We start from the raw sequence: 11,939 nt of genomic DNA on the forward strand, positions 1-11,939 counted from the left end.
AGGGGGACCTCAACTTCCTTCGATTCAGAACCTGAAAGAACCCTCTGGAGATTAAGGAGGGAAGCAAAAGGGAAAGGAGTTGTTGGTGCCGAGGAAGAGGAAGAGTACTTTGAACCCAATATGGAAGAGAACTTGGAAAACAATCATGAAGAAGAAGTTCACAACCATGCTAGAGAAGGCCCTGCAAATCATGCTGGGAAAGAAAGGAGAGTTCTAGGCTCCTACATCAATCCAAATCTAGAAAACTGTGGAAGTAACATCCAGAAGCCCACCATACATGCCAACAACTTTGAACTAAAACCCTAGCTCATCACCCTTGTTCAGAACAACTGCTCATTTGGAGGAAGTGCTCAAGAAGACCCCAATCAACATCTAACCACCTTCCTGAGAATTTGTGACACTATGAAGTCTAATGGAGTCCACCCAGATGTTTATAGGCTACTATTGTTCCCTTTTTCACTCAGGGATAAGGCATCCAAGTGGCTCGAATCCTTTCCAAAGGAGAGCTTGACAAATTGGGAAGATGTGGTGAACAAATTTTTGGTAAGATTCTACCCTCCTCAAAGAATTAACAGGCTGAGAGCTGAGGTGTAGACTTTCAGGCAACAAGATAGTGAGACTCTCTATGAGGCATGAGAGAGGTTCAAGGACTTAACAAGAAGATGCCCACCAGATATGTTCAATGAAAGGGTTCAACTTCACATTTTCTATGAAGGTCTTTCCTATGAGTCAAAGAAGGCTGTAGATCATTCATTAGGGGGCTCTCTAAACAAGAAGAAAACCATTGAAGAAGCCATAGATGTCATTGAAACAGTAGCTGAGAATGACTACTTCTATGCCTTTGAAAGAAGTAACACTCGAGGAGTAATGGAGCTGAACCACATGGATGCATTGCTAGCTCAAAATAAGATGATCACCAAGCAGCTAGCAGATTTCACCAAGAAGGTGGATGAAAACCAAGTTGCAGCAGTCATCACTTCATCACCAACTCAAGAAGGAGTGAATATAGGAGAAGAATGTGACTGGGAACAAGCCAACTATGTTGGAAACTCACCTAGACAAATCCATGACCCATACTCCAAAACCTACAACTCTGGATGGAGAAATCATCCCAACTTTGGTTGGGGAAATCAACAAGACCAAGGTCAAGACCAGAGACGCCACAACCTCAACTCCAACAACAATGTAACTCACCAACATACCTCATAGAGACCCTATCAACAACCACCTAACCACCCTTCTCAACCACCTAATCTCAACCCACCATCACTAACAGAAGATAGACTTTCAAAGATTGAGGCTCTACTTGAAGATCTATGTAGATAAATTCAAGAGAGTAAAGCTTTCCGGGAAGAAGTGCAATCCAACATGCAGAATCAAGATGCTGCCATCAAGAAACTTGAAACACAGATTGAGTTCTTATTCAAGCAAACCCCTGGACACAATAATTACAGCAACATTAACTCAGCACCAAGGGAGGAATGTCAAGCCATCACCCTCAGAAATGGGAAGGAATTGAAGGAGATCCACAAGAAACCACCAGAGAAGAATTTGGATGAAGAAGATAAGGGACAAGAGGGAGCTCGAATCTCCATCCCTAAGTCACACCAAGAAGGAGAAGCGCTCGAACCATGCCTTTCAAAAGCTCCATACCCCCAGCAGCTGCAATTAAAAAAGAGGGGAGAGGATAACCAATTCTCAAGATTCTTGGAAATCTTCAAGAAACTACAAATAAACATACCCTTTGCTGAAGCAATAGAGCAAATGCCACTCTATGCCAAGTTCTTGAAGGAATTGATGACCAAGAAGAGAAGCTGGAAGAACAATGAGACTGTGGTACTCACCGAAGAATGCAGTGCCATCATCCAACATAAATTATCCCAGAAATTGAAGGATCCTGGGAGCTTCCAAATCCCTTGTATCATATAGGAAATCACAGTGGAAAAGGCTCTGTGTGATCTAGGAGCCAGCATAAATCTAATGTCCTTAGCAATGATGAAAAAAATGAAGATAGAGGAAGCCAAACCAACAAGAATGGCCCTGCAACTAGCAGACAGATCATTCAAGTTTCCCCATGGAATAGTAGAAGACTTGTTGGTGAAGGTGGGAGACTTCATCTTTCCAGCAGATTTCGTAGTATTAGACATGGAGGAAGGAGCTAAGACTTCCATCATCCTGGGAAGGCCATTCTTGGCCACTGCCGGAGCTATTATTGATGTCCAAAAGGGTGAACTTGTCCTTAGATTACATGAGGAGAAAATGACATTCAATGTGTTTAAGGGCATGAGTTACCCACACAACTCATTGGGAGAATGTATGAGGTTGGATTCGGTGGAGGCTTTGGTGCAAGAAACTCTTGAAGAAGAACTTGAAGCATTAACAAAAGAAGAATTAACATCAAGCGAAGAGGCTGCAGCCGCTAAAATGCATGTTCAAGGCACACTAGAAGAAAAGGATGAAAGAAAAGAAGTACCTAAACTTGAGCTGAAGACACTGTCACCCACTCTCAAGTACGCATACTTGGGAGAAAATAGAAGTTATCCAGTGATCATAAACTCAGCCCTCAGCCAAGAACAAGAGGAAAGGTTGCTTCAAGTCTTACAAAAACATAGGGATGCCATTGGATGGACACTTACTGACTTGAAGGGAATCAGCTCAGCCATATGCATGCATAAGATACTTTTGGAGGAGGATGCCAAACCTTCCATTCAGCCCCAAAGAAGGTTAAATCCAGCTATGAAGGAAGTAGTACAAAAAGAAGTCATGAAGTTGTGGCAGGGAGGAGTAATCTATCTAATATCAGATAGCCCATGGGTCAGCCCAGTTCAAGTGATTCCCAAGAAAGGAGGAATCACTGTGGTGCCCAACGAAAGAAATGAGCTAATCCCTACAAGAACCATCACAGGATGGAGGATGTGTATTGACTACAGAAAGCTCAATGAAGCCACAAGAAAAGATCATTTCCCACTCCTTTCATGGATCAGATGCTGGAAAGATTTCCAGGACATGCATACTATTGTTTTTTAGATGGTTATTCAGGATATAACCAAATAGTGGTTGATCCAACAGACCAAGAGAAAACATCATTCACCTGCCCCTATGGAGTGTTTGCCTATAGGCGCATGCCATTTGGGCTATGTAATGCACCTGAAACTTTTCAACGCTGCATGCTTTCCATCTTCTCAGATATGATAGAGAATTTCATTGAAGTTTTCATGGATGACTTCTCAGTATTCGGAGATTCCTTTCCTAATTGCCTAAACCATCTTGCCTTGGTATTAAAAAGATGTCAAGAGACCAACTTAGTCTCGAATTGGGAAAAATGTCACTTCATGGTGACAGATGGAATAGTCCTTGGCCATAAAGTCTCTAACCAAGGCATTGAGGTAGACAGAGCTAAGGTGGAGCTAATTGAAAAATTACCTCCACCAAGTGACGTCAAGGCAATTAGGAGCTTTCTGGGACATGCTGGTTTTTATAGAAGGTTTATTAAAGATTTTTCAAAGATAGCCAAGCCCTTAAGCAACCTCCTAATGTCTGATACACCATTTATCTTTGATGAGAGATGCATGCTAGCATTTGAAAACTTGAAAAAGAGGCTATCCTCTGCCCCTATCATCACCCCACCTGATTGGAATCTACCATTCGAATTGATGTGTGATGCATCTGATTTCGCAGTTGGGGCAGTGTTAGGACAGAGAAAAGAGAATTTGGTGCATGTCATATACTATGCCAACAAGGTCCTCAATGATGCTCAACAGAATTATACCACCACCGAAAAGGAGTTGCTGGCAATAGTTTTTGCATTTGACAAATTTAGATCATACCTTATTGGCTCTAAAGTTATTGTTTTCACTGATCACACAGCACTCAAATATCTATTTGCCAAATAGGAATCAAAACCAAGACTAATTAGATGGATCTTATTATTGTAGGAATTCAACATCGAGATTAGAGACAAAAAGGGTGTAGAGAATAAGGTAGCAGATCATCTATCCAGAATCCCTTGTGAGAAGGATGATACCCATGATACAAGTGTAAATGAGTCTTTCCCGGATGAACAGTTAATGATGGTTCACAAAGCACCCTGGTTTGCAGATATTGCCAATTTTAAAGCAGCCGTTGACTTACCCCCTGGAATCAACAAATATCAAAGAAGAAAACTCATCAATGATGCTAAGTATTTCATTTGGGATGAACCCTATTTCTTCAAGAAATGCTCAGATGAAATCCTTAGGAGGTGTATCTTAGAAGAAGAAGGACGAGAGGTCTTGTGGAGTTGTCATAGTGATAGCTATGGAGGTCATTTTGGAGGAGAAAGAACTGCCGCAAAGGTACTGCAATGTGGGTTCTTCTGGCCCACTATCTTCATGGATGCTAAGGAATTGGTGAGAAGCTGCAATGAGTGCCAAAGGACTGGCAATCTACCCAAGAGAAATGAGATGCCACAGCAATACATTCTAGAGCTTGAACTGTTTGATATATGGGGGATCGACTTCATGGGACCATTTCCACCCTCATATTCGAATAAGTATATCTTGGTGGTAGTAGACTATGTATCTAAGTGGGTGGAGGCCGTGGCAACCCCAACCAATGACAACAAGGTAGTCATAAACTTTCTTCGAAGGAATATCTTCACCAGATTTGGAGTCCCACGAGCCCTCATCAGTGATGGAGGGAGCCATTTCTGCAATAGACCATTGGAAACCCTACTCCTAAGATATGGGGTGAAGCATAAAGTTGCCACACCTTATCATCCCCAAACAAGTGGGCAAACAGAGATATATAACCGAGAGTTGAAAAGGATCTTGGAAAAGACTGTGGGGATATCAAGAAAGGACTGGGCAAAGAAGCTAGATGATGCTCTTTGGGCATACAGGACAGCCTTCAAAACACCAATTGGGATGTCCCCATATCAACTGGTATACGGCAAGGCCTGTCACTTGCCATTAGAGCTGGAGCACAAGGCCTCCTGGGCTCTTAAACCACAGAACCTAGACAGCACCACTGCTGGTGAAAAGAGGGTTTTGCAGCTTCAAGAAATGGAAGAGTTTAGGTCTCAAGCCTATGAAAATACCAAGATTTATAAGGAAAAAGCAAAACGGAGACATGATCTTAACCTGGTGATGAGCGGATATTTTATACGCTTTTTGGGGGTAATTTCATGTAGATTTTAGTATGTTTTAATTAGTTTTTAGTAGAATATTATTAGTTTTTAGGCAAAAAATCATATTTCTGGACTTTACTATGAGTTTGTGTGTTTTCCTGTGATTTCAGGTATTTTCTGGCTGAAATTGAGGGAGCTGAGCAAAAATCTGAGTTAGTCTGAAAAAGGACTGCTGATGCTGTTGGATCCTGACCTCCCTTCACTCGGAATAGATTTTTTGGAGCTACAGAAGTCCAATTGACGCGCTCTTAATTGGGTTGGAAAGTAGACATCCAGGGCTTTCCAGCAATATATAATAGTCCATACTTTGTGCGAAGATAGATGACGTAAACAGGCGTTCAATGCCAGTTCCATGTTGCAATCTGGCGTCCAGCGCCAGAAACAAGTTACAAGTTGGAGTTCAACGCCAGAAACAGGTTACAACCTGGCGTTGAACGCCCAAAACAGCCCAGGCATGTGAGAAGCTTAAGTCTCAGCCCCAGCATACACCAAGTGGGCCCCAAAAGTGGATTTCTGCACTATCTATCATAGTATACTCATTTTCTATAAACCTAGGTTATTAGTTTACTATTTAAACAACTTTTAGAGACTTAATTGGGACCTCATGACATTTCCAGATCTGAATTTTGATACACTTGACGGCATGAGTCTCTAAACTCCATTGTTGGGGGTGAGGAGCTCTGCAGCGTCTCGATGAATTAATGCAATTGTTTCTATTCCTCCATTCAAACGTGTGTGTTCCTATCTAAGATGTTCATTCGCGCTTAAATGTGAAGAAGGTGATGATCCGTGACACTCATCACCTTCCTCAACCCATGAACGTATGCCTGACAAACACCTCCGTTCTACATCAGACTGAATGAGCTTCTCTTAGATTCCTTAATCAGAATCTTCGTGGTATAAGCTAGAATTGATGGCGGCCACTCTTGAGGATCTGGAAAGTCTAAACCTTGTCTGTGGTATTCCAAATAGGATTCAAGGATTGAATGGCTGTGACGAGCTTCAAACTCGCGATTGCTGGGCGTGATGACAAACGCAAAAGGATCAATGGATCCTATTCCAACATGATCGAGAACCAACAGCTGATTAGTCGTGTTGTGATAGAGCATCTGGACCGTTTTCACTGAGAGGATGGGAGGTAGCCACTGACAATGGTGACACCCTACATACAGCTTGCCATGGAGGGAACTTTGCACTTTTCCATGCATGGAATATTACATTACAGAAATTCAGAGGACAAAGCATCTCCAAAACTCCAACATATTCTCCATTAATAAAGTAACAATTACTTATTCCAAACACTTTTACTTCTTACAATTAAATCCAAATAACCTTATTGGCATCCTGACTAAGATTAATAAAATAAACATAGCTTGCTTCAAACCAATAATCTCTGTGGGATCGATCCTTACTCGCGTAAGGTATTACTTGGACCACCCAGTGCACTTGCTGGTTAGTAGTACGGATTGCAAATTCGTGCACCAAGTTTTTTGCGCCGTTGCCGGGGATTATTCGAGTTTGAACAACTAAAGGTTTATTTTGTTGCTTAGATTAGGAATAATTTATTTTTGTTGTTATAGAGTCATTAAATTCTGAGTCCTTTATTCCCTTTTCAAAAATTTTTCAAAAATATATTATTTTTCTTTATCAATTTCTAATTTTCGTGAGTTTAGTGTTTTGTTCTAAGTTTGGTGTCAATTGCATGTGTTTCCTTGTCTTTTAATTTTTTGAATTGCATGTTCTTGTTCTTCCTTGATCTTCACATTGTTCTTGTCAATTTTTCTTGTTTGATATTTGATTTGTCTTGTTCTGTGTCTTTTCTTGTTTTTCTTGTACTTTTTCAAAACATTAGTTTTCAAAAAATTATTCTTATCTATAAAAACAATACATCTTTAAAATACATTACATTTTTAGCTCAGTTGGTTAGAGCGTTGGCTTATGTTCTTGGCAATTGGGTATCTTCTTTATAAAATCTTTTCTTCAAAAATAATTTTTCTTGATCTAATCTTGTGCCAAACTTTAAGTTTGGTGTTTTCTTGTTGATCTTTCCTTAATTTTTGAAAATTTATCTTGGTTTTCTAAAAATTTTAAGTTTGGTGTTCTTTCTTTTGTTCTTGGTGTTCTTGTGAATCTTCAAGGTGTTCTTGAGTCTTTCTTGTGTTTTGATCTTAAAATTTTTAAGTTTGGTGTTCCTTGGTGTTTTCCTTCCAAAATTTTTGAAAATAAGGAGAATTAGATCTAAAAATTTTAAGTCTTGTGTCTTTTGTGTGTTTTTCTCTTTCATCATAAAATTCAAAATTCAAAAAAAAAATACATCTTTTTCAAAAATATCCTAACTACTTTCTCTCTCCTCAAATTTCAAAAATTTTCATAAAAGTTTTCAAATTTTTAATTTTCTCTCTCTATTTATTTTATTTTTATTTCAATTTTTTTATTTTATTTTATTTTATAATTTCGAAAATCAATTTTCTTTATATAATAAATTAAAAAAAACAGACAATAGCAACATCTATACCATCTCCCTTGCTCCATCATGGAACTAAGTGGAAATGCACAGTCTAGGAGGACTCTGGGGTCATATGCTAACCCCACTACTGCTTCATATGGGAGTAGTATCTGTATACCCTCCATTGGAGTTAGTAGCTTTGAGTTGAATCCTCAGCTCATTATCATGGTGCAGCAAAGCTGCCAGTATTCTGGTCTTCCACATGAAGAACCTACAGAGTTTCTGGCACAATTTTTACAAATTACTGACACAGTGCATGATAAGGAAGTAGATCAGGATGTCTACTGATTACTATTGTTTCCATTTGCTGTAAAAGATCAAGCTAAGAGGTGGTTGAATAACCAACCTAAGAATAGCATAAAGACATGGAAACAGCTGTCAGAAAAATTCCTGAATCACTACTTTCCTCCAAAACGGATGACACAGCTAAGGCTAAGCATTCAAGGATTCAAACAAGGAGATAATGAATCCCTTTATGATGCCTGGGAGAGATACAGAGAGATGCTAAGAAAATGCCCCTCTGAGATATTTTCAGAGTGGGTGCAATTAGACATCTTCTACTATGGGCTTACAGAAAAAGCTCAGATTTCTCTAGATCACTCAGCTGGTGGATCTATACATATGAGAAAAACAATTGAAGAAGCTCAAGAGCTTATTAATACAGTTGCCAAAAATCAGCATCTGTACCTAAGTAGTGAATCTTCCATGAAAGAAGAAGCTAAAACAGTAACTGCTGAACTCAGTCCTGTAGATTAGGCTAATGAATTCAATCAGCAATTAGACTTTCTAACTCAGCAGCTAGCCGAATTCAAGGAAATACTACAGGAAACAAGAATGGCTAATAGGAATATGGAAGTACAGTTAAAGTAAACAGAAAAGCAACTGTCAAAACAAATAACAGAAAAATGCCAAGCAGTTCAATTAAGAAGTGGGAAAACATTAAATACCTCACTTCAAAGCAGTAGGAAGCCAAGAAATGAACAAACGGCTACTCAAAATCCCTCTGAGAACAATCAGAGCCCAGAGAGGAATAAGATTGGTGCTGAACGCCCAGACCATGCTCATTCCTGGCGTTCAATGCCAGAAACAAGCATGAATCCGGCGTTGAACACCCAAGGGAAGCACAGTTCTGGCGTTCAGACGCCAGTAATAGATAAGGAGTTGGCGTCTAATGCCACTCCAGCTTCCACCCCTGGCATTCAAACGCCAGTGGGGGATCAGTCACATACAAGTGCTGATAACAACCCTTCTAAAAAGGCTTCCCAACCCACTTCTACAGGTAATAAACCTACAGCAACTAAGGTTGAGGAATACAAAGCCAAAATGCCTTATCCTCAAAAACTCCGCCAAGCGGAACAAGATAAGCAATTTGCCCGCTTTGCAGACTATCTCAAGACTCTTGAAATAAAGATTCCGTTTGCAGAAGCACTTGAGCAAATACCTTCTTATGCTAAGTTCATGAAAGAGATCTTAAGTCATAAGAAGGAATGGAGGGAGGCTGAAAAAGTTTACCTCACTGAAGAATGCAGTGCAGTCATTCTGAAAAGCTTACCTGAGGAGCTTAAAGATCCCGGGAGCTTCATGATACCATGCACATTAGAGGGTAATTGCACCAAGCAAGCTCTATGTGACCTTGGGGCAAGTATCAACCTAATACCTGCATCTATTATCATAAAGCTTGGTTTGACTGAAGAAGTCAAACCAACCTGGATATGTCTTCAACTTGCTGATGGCTCCATTAAATACCCATCAGGCGTGATTGAAGACATGATTGTCAAGGTTGGGCCATTTGCCTTTCCTACTGACTTTGTGGTGCTAAAAATGGAGGAGCACAAGAGTGCAACTCTCATCTAGGAAGACCTTTCCTAGCAACTGGCCGAACCCTCATTGACGTCCAAAAAGGGGAAGTAACCCTGAGAGTCAATGAGGAGGAGTTCAAGTTGAATGTTGTCAAAGCTATGCAACATCCAGACACCCCAAATGACTGCATGAGTGTTGATATCATTGATTCTCTAGTAAGAGAGGTCAATATGGCTGAGAGTCTCGAATCAGAGCTAGAGGACATCTTTAAAGATGTTCAGCCTAATTTGGAGGAATCAGAGAGAATAATAGAACCTCTGAAAATCCCTCAGGAAGAGGAGAAACCTCCTAAACCCGAGCTCAAACCATTACCACCATCCCTGAAATATGCATTTCTGGGAGAAAGTGATACCTTTCCTGTAATCATAAGCTCTACCTTAGAGCCACAGGAAGAGGAAGCACTAATTCAAGTGCTAAGGACACACAAGACAGCTCATGGGTGGTCCATCAGTGATCTTAAGGGCATTAGCCCAGCCAGATGCATGCACAAGATCCTATTGGAGGGTGACACCAAGCCAGTGGTCCAACCACAAAGGCGGCTGAATCCAGCCATGAAGGAAGTGGTGTAGAAGGAGGTCACTAAATTACTAGAGGCTGGGATTATTTATCCTATTTCTGACAGCCCCTGGGTAAGCCCTGTCCAAGTCGTCCCTAAGAAGGGAGGCATGACAGTGGTTCATAATGAAAAAAATGAACTGGTTCCTACAAGAACAGTTACAGGGTGGCGTATGTGTATTGATTATAGAAGGCTCAATACAGCCACCAGAAAGATCATTTTGCTTTACCATTCATAGACCAGATGCTAGAAAGACTAGCAGGTCATGAATACTACTGCTTCCTGGATGGATATTCAGGTTATAATCAAATTGCAGTAGAACCCCAGGATCAAGAGAAAACGGCATTCACATGTCCATCTGGAGTATTTGTATACAGAAGGATGCCCTTTGTCCTGTGCAATGCACCTGCAACCTTTCAGAGGTGCATGCTCTCAATTTTCTCTGATATGGTGGAAAAATTTCTGGAAGTTTTCATGGATGACTTTTCAGTATTTGGAGACTCATTCAGCTCCTGTCTTGACCATCTAGCACTTGTTCTAAAGAGATGCCAAGAGACCAACCTAGTTTTAAACTGGGAGAAATGTCACTTTATGGTGACTGAAGGAATTGTCCTTGGGCACAAAATCTCGAACAAAGGAATAGAGGTGGATCAAGCTAAGGTAGAGGTAATTGAAAAATTACCACCACCAGCCAATGTTAAGGCAATCAGAAGCTTTCTGGGGCATGCAGGATTCTATAGGAGGTTTATAAAGGATTTCTCAAAAATCGCCAAACCTCTAAGTAATCTGCTAGCTGCTGACACGCCATTTATCTTTGATAAGGAGTGTCTGCAGGCGTTTGAGACCCTGAAAGCTAAGCTGGTCACAGCACCAGTCATCTCTGCACCAGACTGGACATTACCATTTGAATTGATGTGTGATGCCAGTGACCATGCCATTGGTGCAGTATTGGGACAGAGGCATGACAAGCTTCTGCACGTCATTTACTATGCCAGTCGTGTTTTAAATGACGCATAGAAGAATTACACAACCACAGAAAAAGAGCTTCTTGCAGTGGTTTACGCCATTGACAAGTTTAGATCCTATTTGGTAGGATCAAAAGTGATTGTGTACACTGATCATGTTGCTCTTAAATATCTACTCACAAAGCAGGATTCAAAACCCAGACTCATCAGATGGGTGTTGCTTCTGCAAGAGTTTGATATAGAAATAAGAGACAGAAAAGGGACAGAAAACCAAGTAGCAGATCACCTGTCCCGAATAGAACTAGTAGAAGGGGCGTCCCTCCTTCTCACTGAGATCTCTGAGACCTTTCCGGATGAGCAACTCTTTGCCATCCAGGAAGTACCATGGTTTGCAGACATTGCAAACTACAAGGCAGTAAGATTCATACCCAAAGAGTACAGTAGGCAGCAATCAAAGAAGTTGATCACAGATGCAAAGTACTATCTTTGGGATGAACCATATCTCTTCAAGAGATGTGCAGACGGAGTAATCCGTAGATGTGTGCCTAAAGAAGAAGCACAGAGAATCCTATGGCATTGCCATGGATCATAGTATGGAGGACATTTTGGAAGTGAGCGAACAGCCACAAGAGTCCTCCAATGTGGCTTCTACTGGCCTACTCTCTATAAAGATTCCCGAGCGTTTGTGCTTAATTGTGATAGTTGCCAAAGATCTGGCAATCTGCCTCACAGTTATGCTATGCCTCAACAAGGGATCTTGGAGATTAAGTTGTTTGATGTATGGGGTATTGACTTCATGGGACCTTTCCCACCATCATACTCAAACACTTATATTCTGGTGGCAGTGGATTATGTATCCAAATGGGTGAAAGCTATTGCAACACC

The 11,939-nt window shown here is 40.8% G+C and overlaps 1 non-coding gene across 1 annotated transcript; it reads right to left on the reverse strand.

The window, feature by feature from the left end:
* Positions 1-573: 573 nt before the first annotated feature.
* Positions 574-680, reverse strand: LOC112708525 (small nucleolar RNA R71). Its single transcript, XR_003156379.1, has one exon. It is a non-coding gene; the product is annotated as a small nucleolar RNA R71 (small nucleolar RNA).
* Positions 681-11,939: the final 11,259 nt, after the last annotated feature.

Source organism: Arachis hypogaea, chromosome 8, assembly GCF_003086295.3.
Source record: "Arachis hypogaea cultivar Tifrunner chromosome 8, arahy.Tifrunner.gnm2.J5K5, whole genome shotgun sequence".
In the NCBI taxonomy this organism is placed as follows: Eukaryota; Viridiplantae; Streptophyta; class Magnoliopsida; order Fabales; family Fabaceae; genus Arachis; species Arachis hypogaea.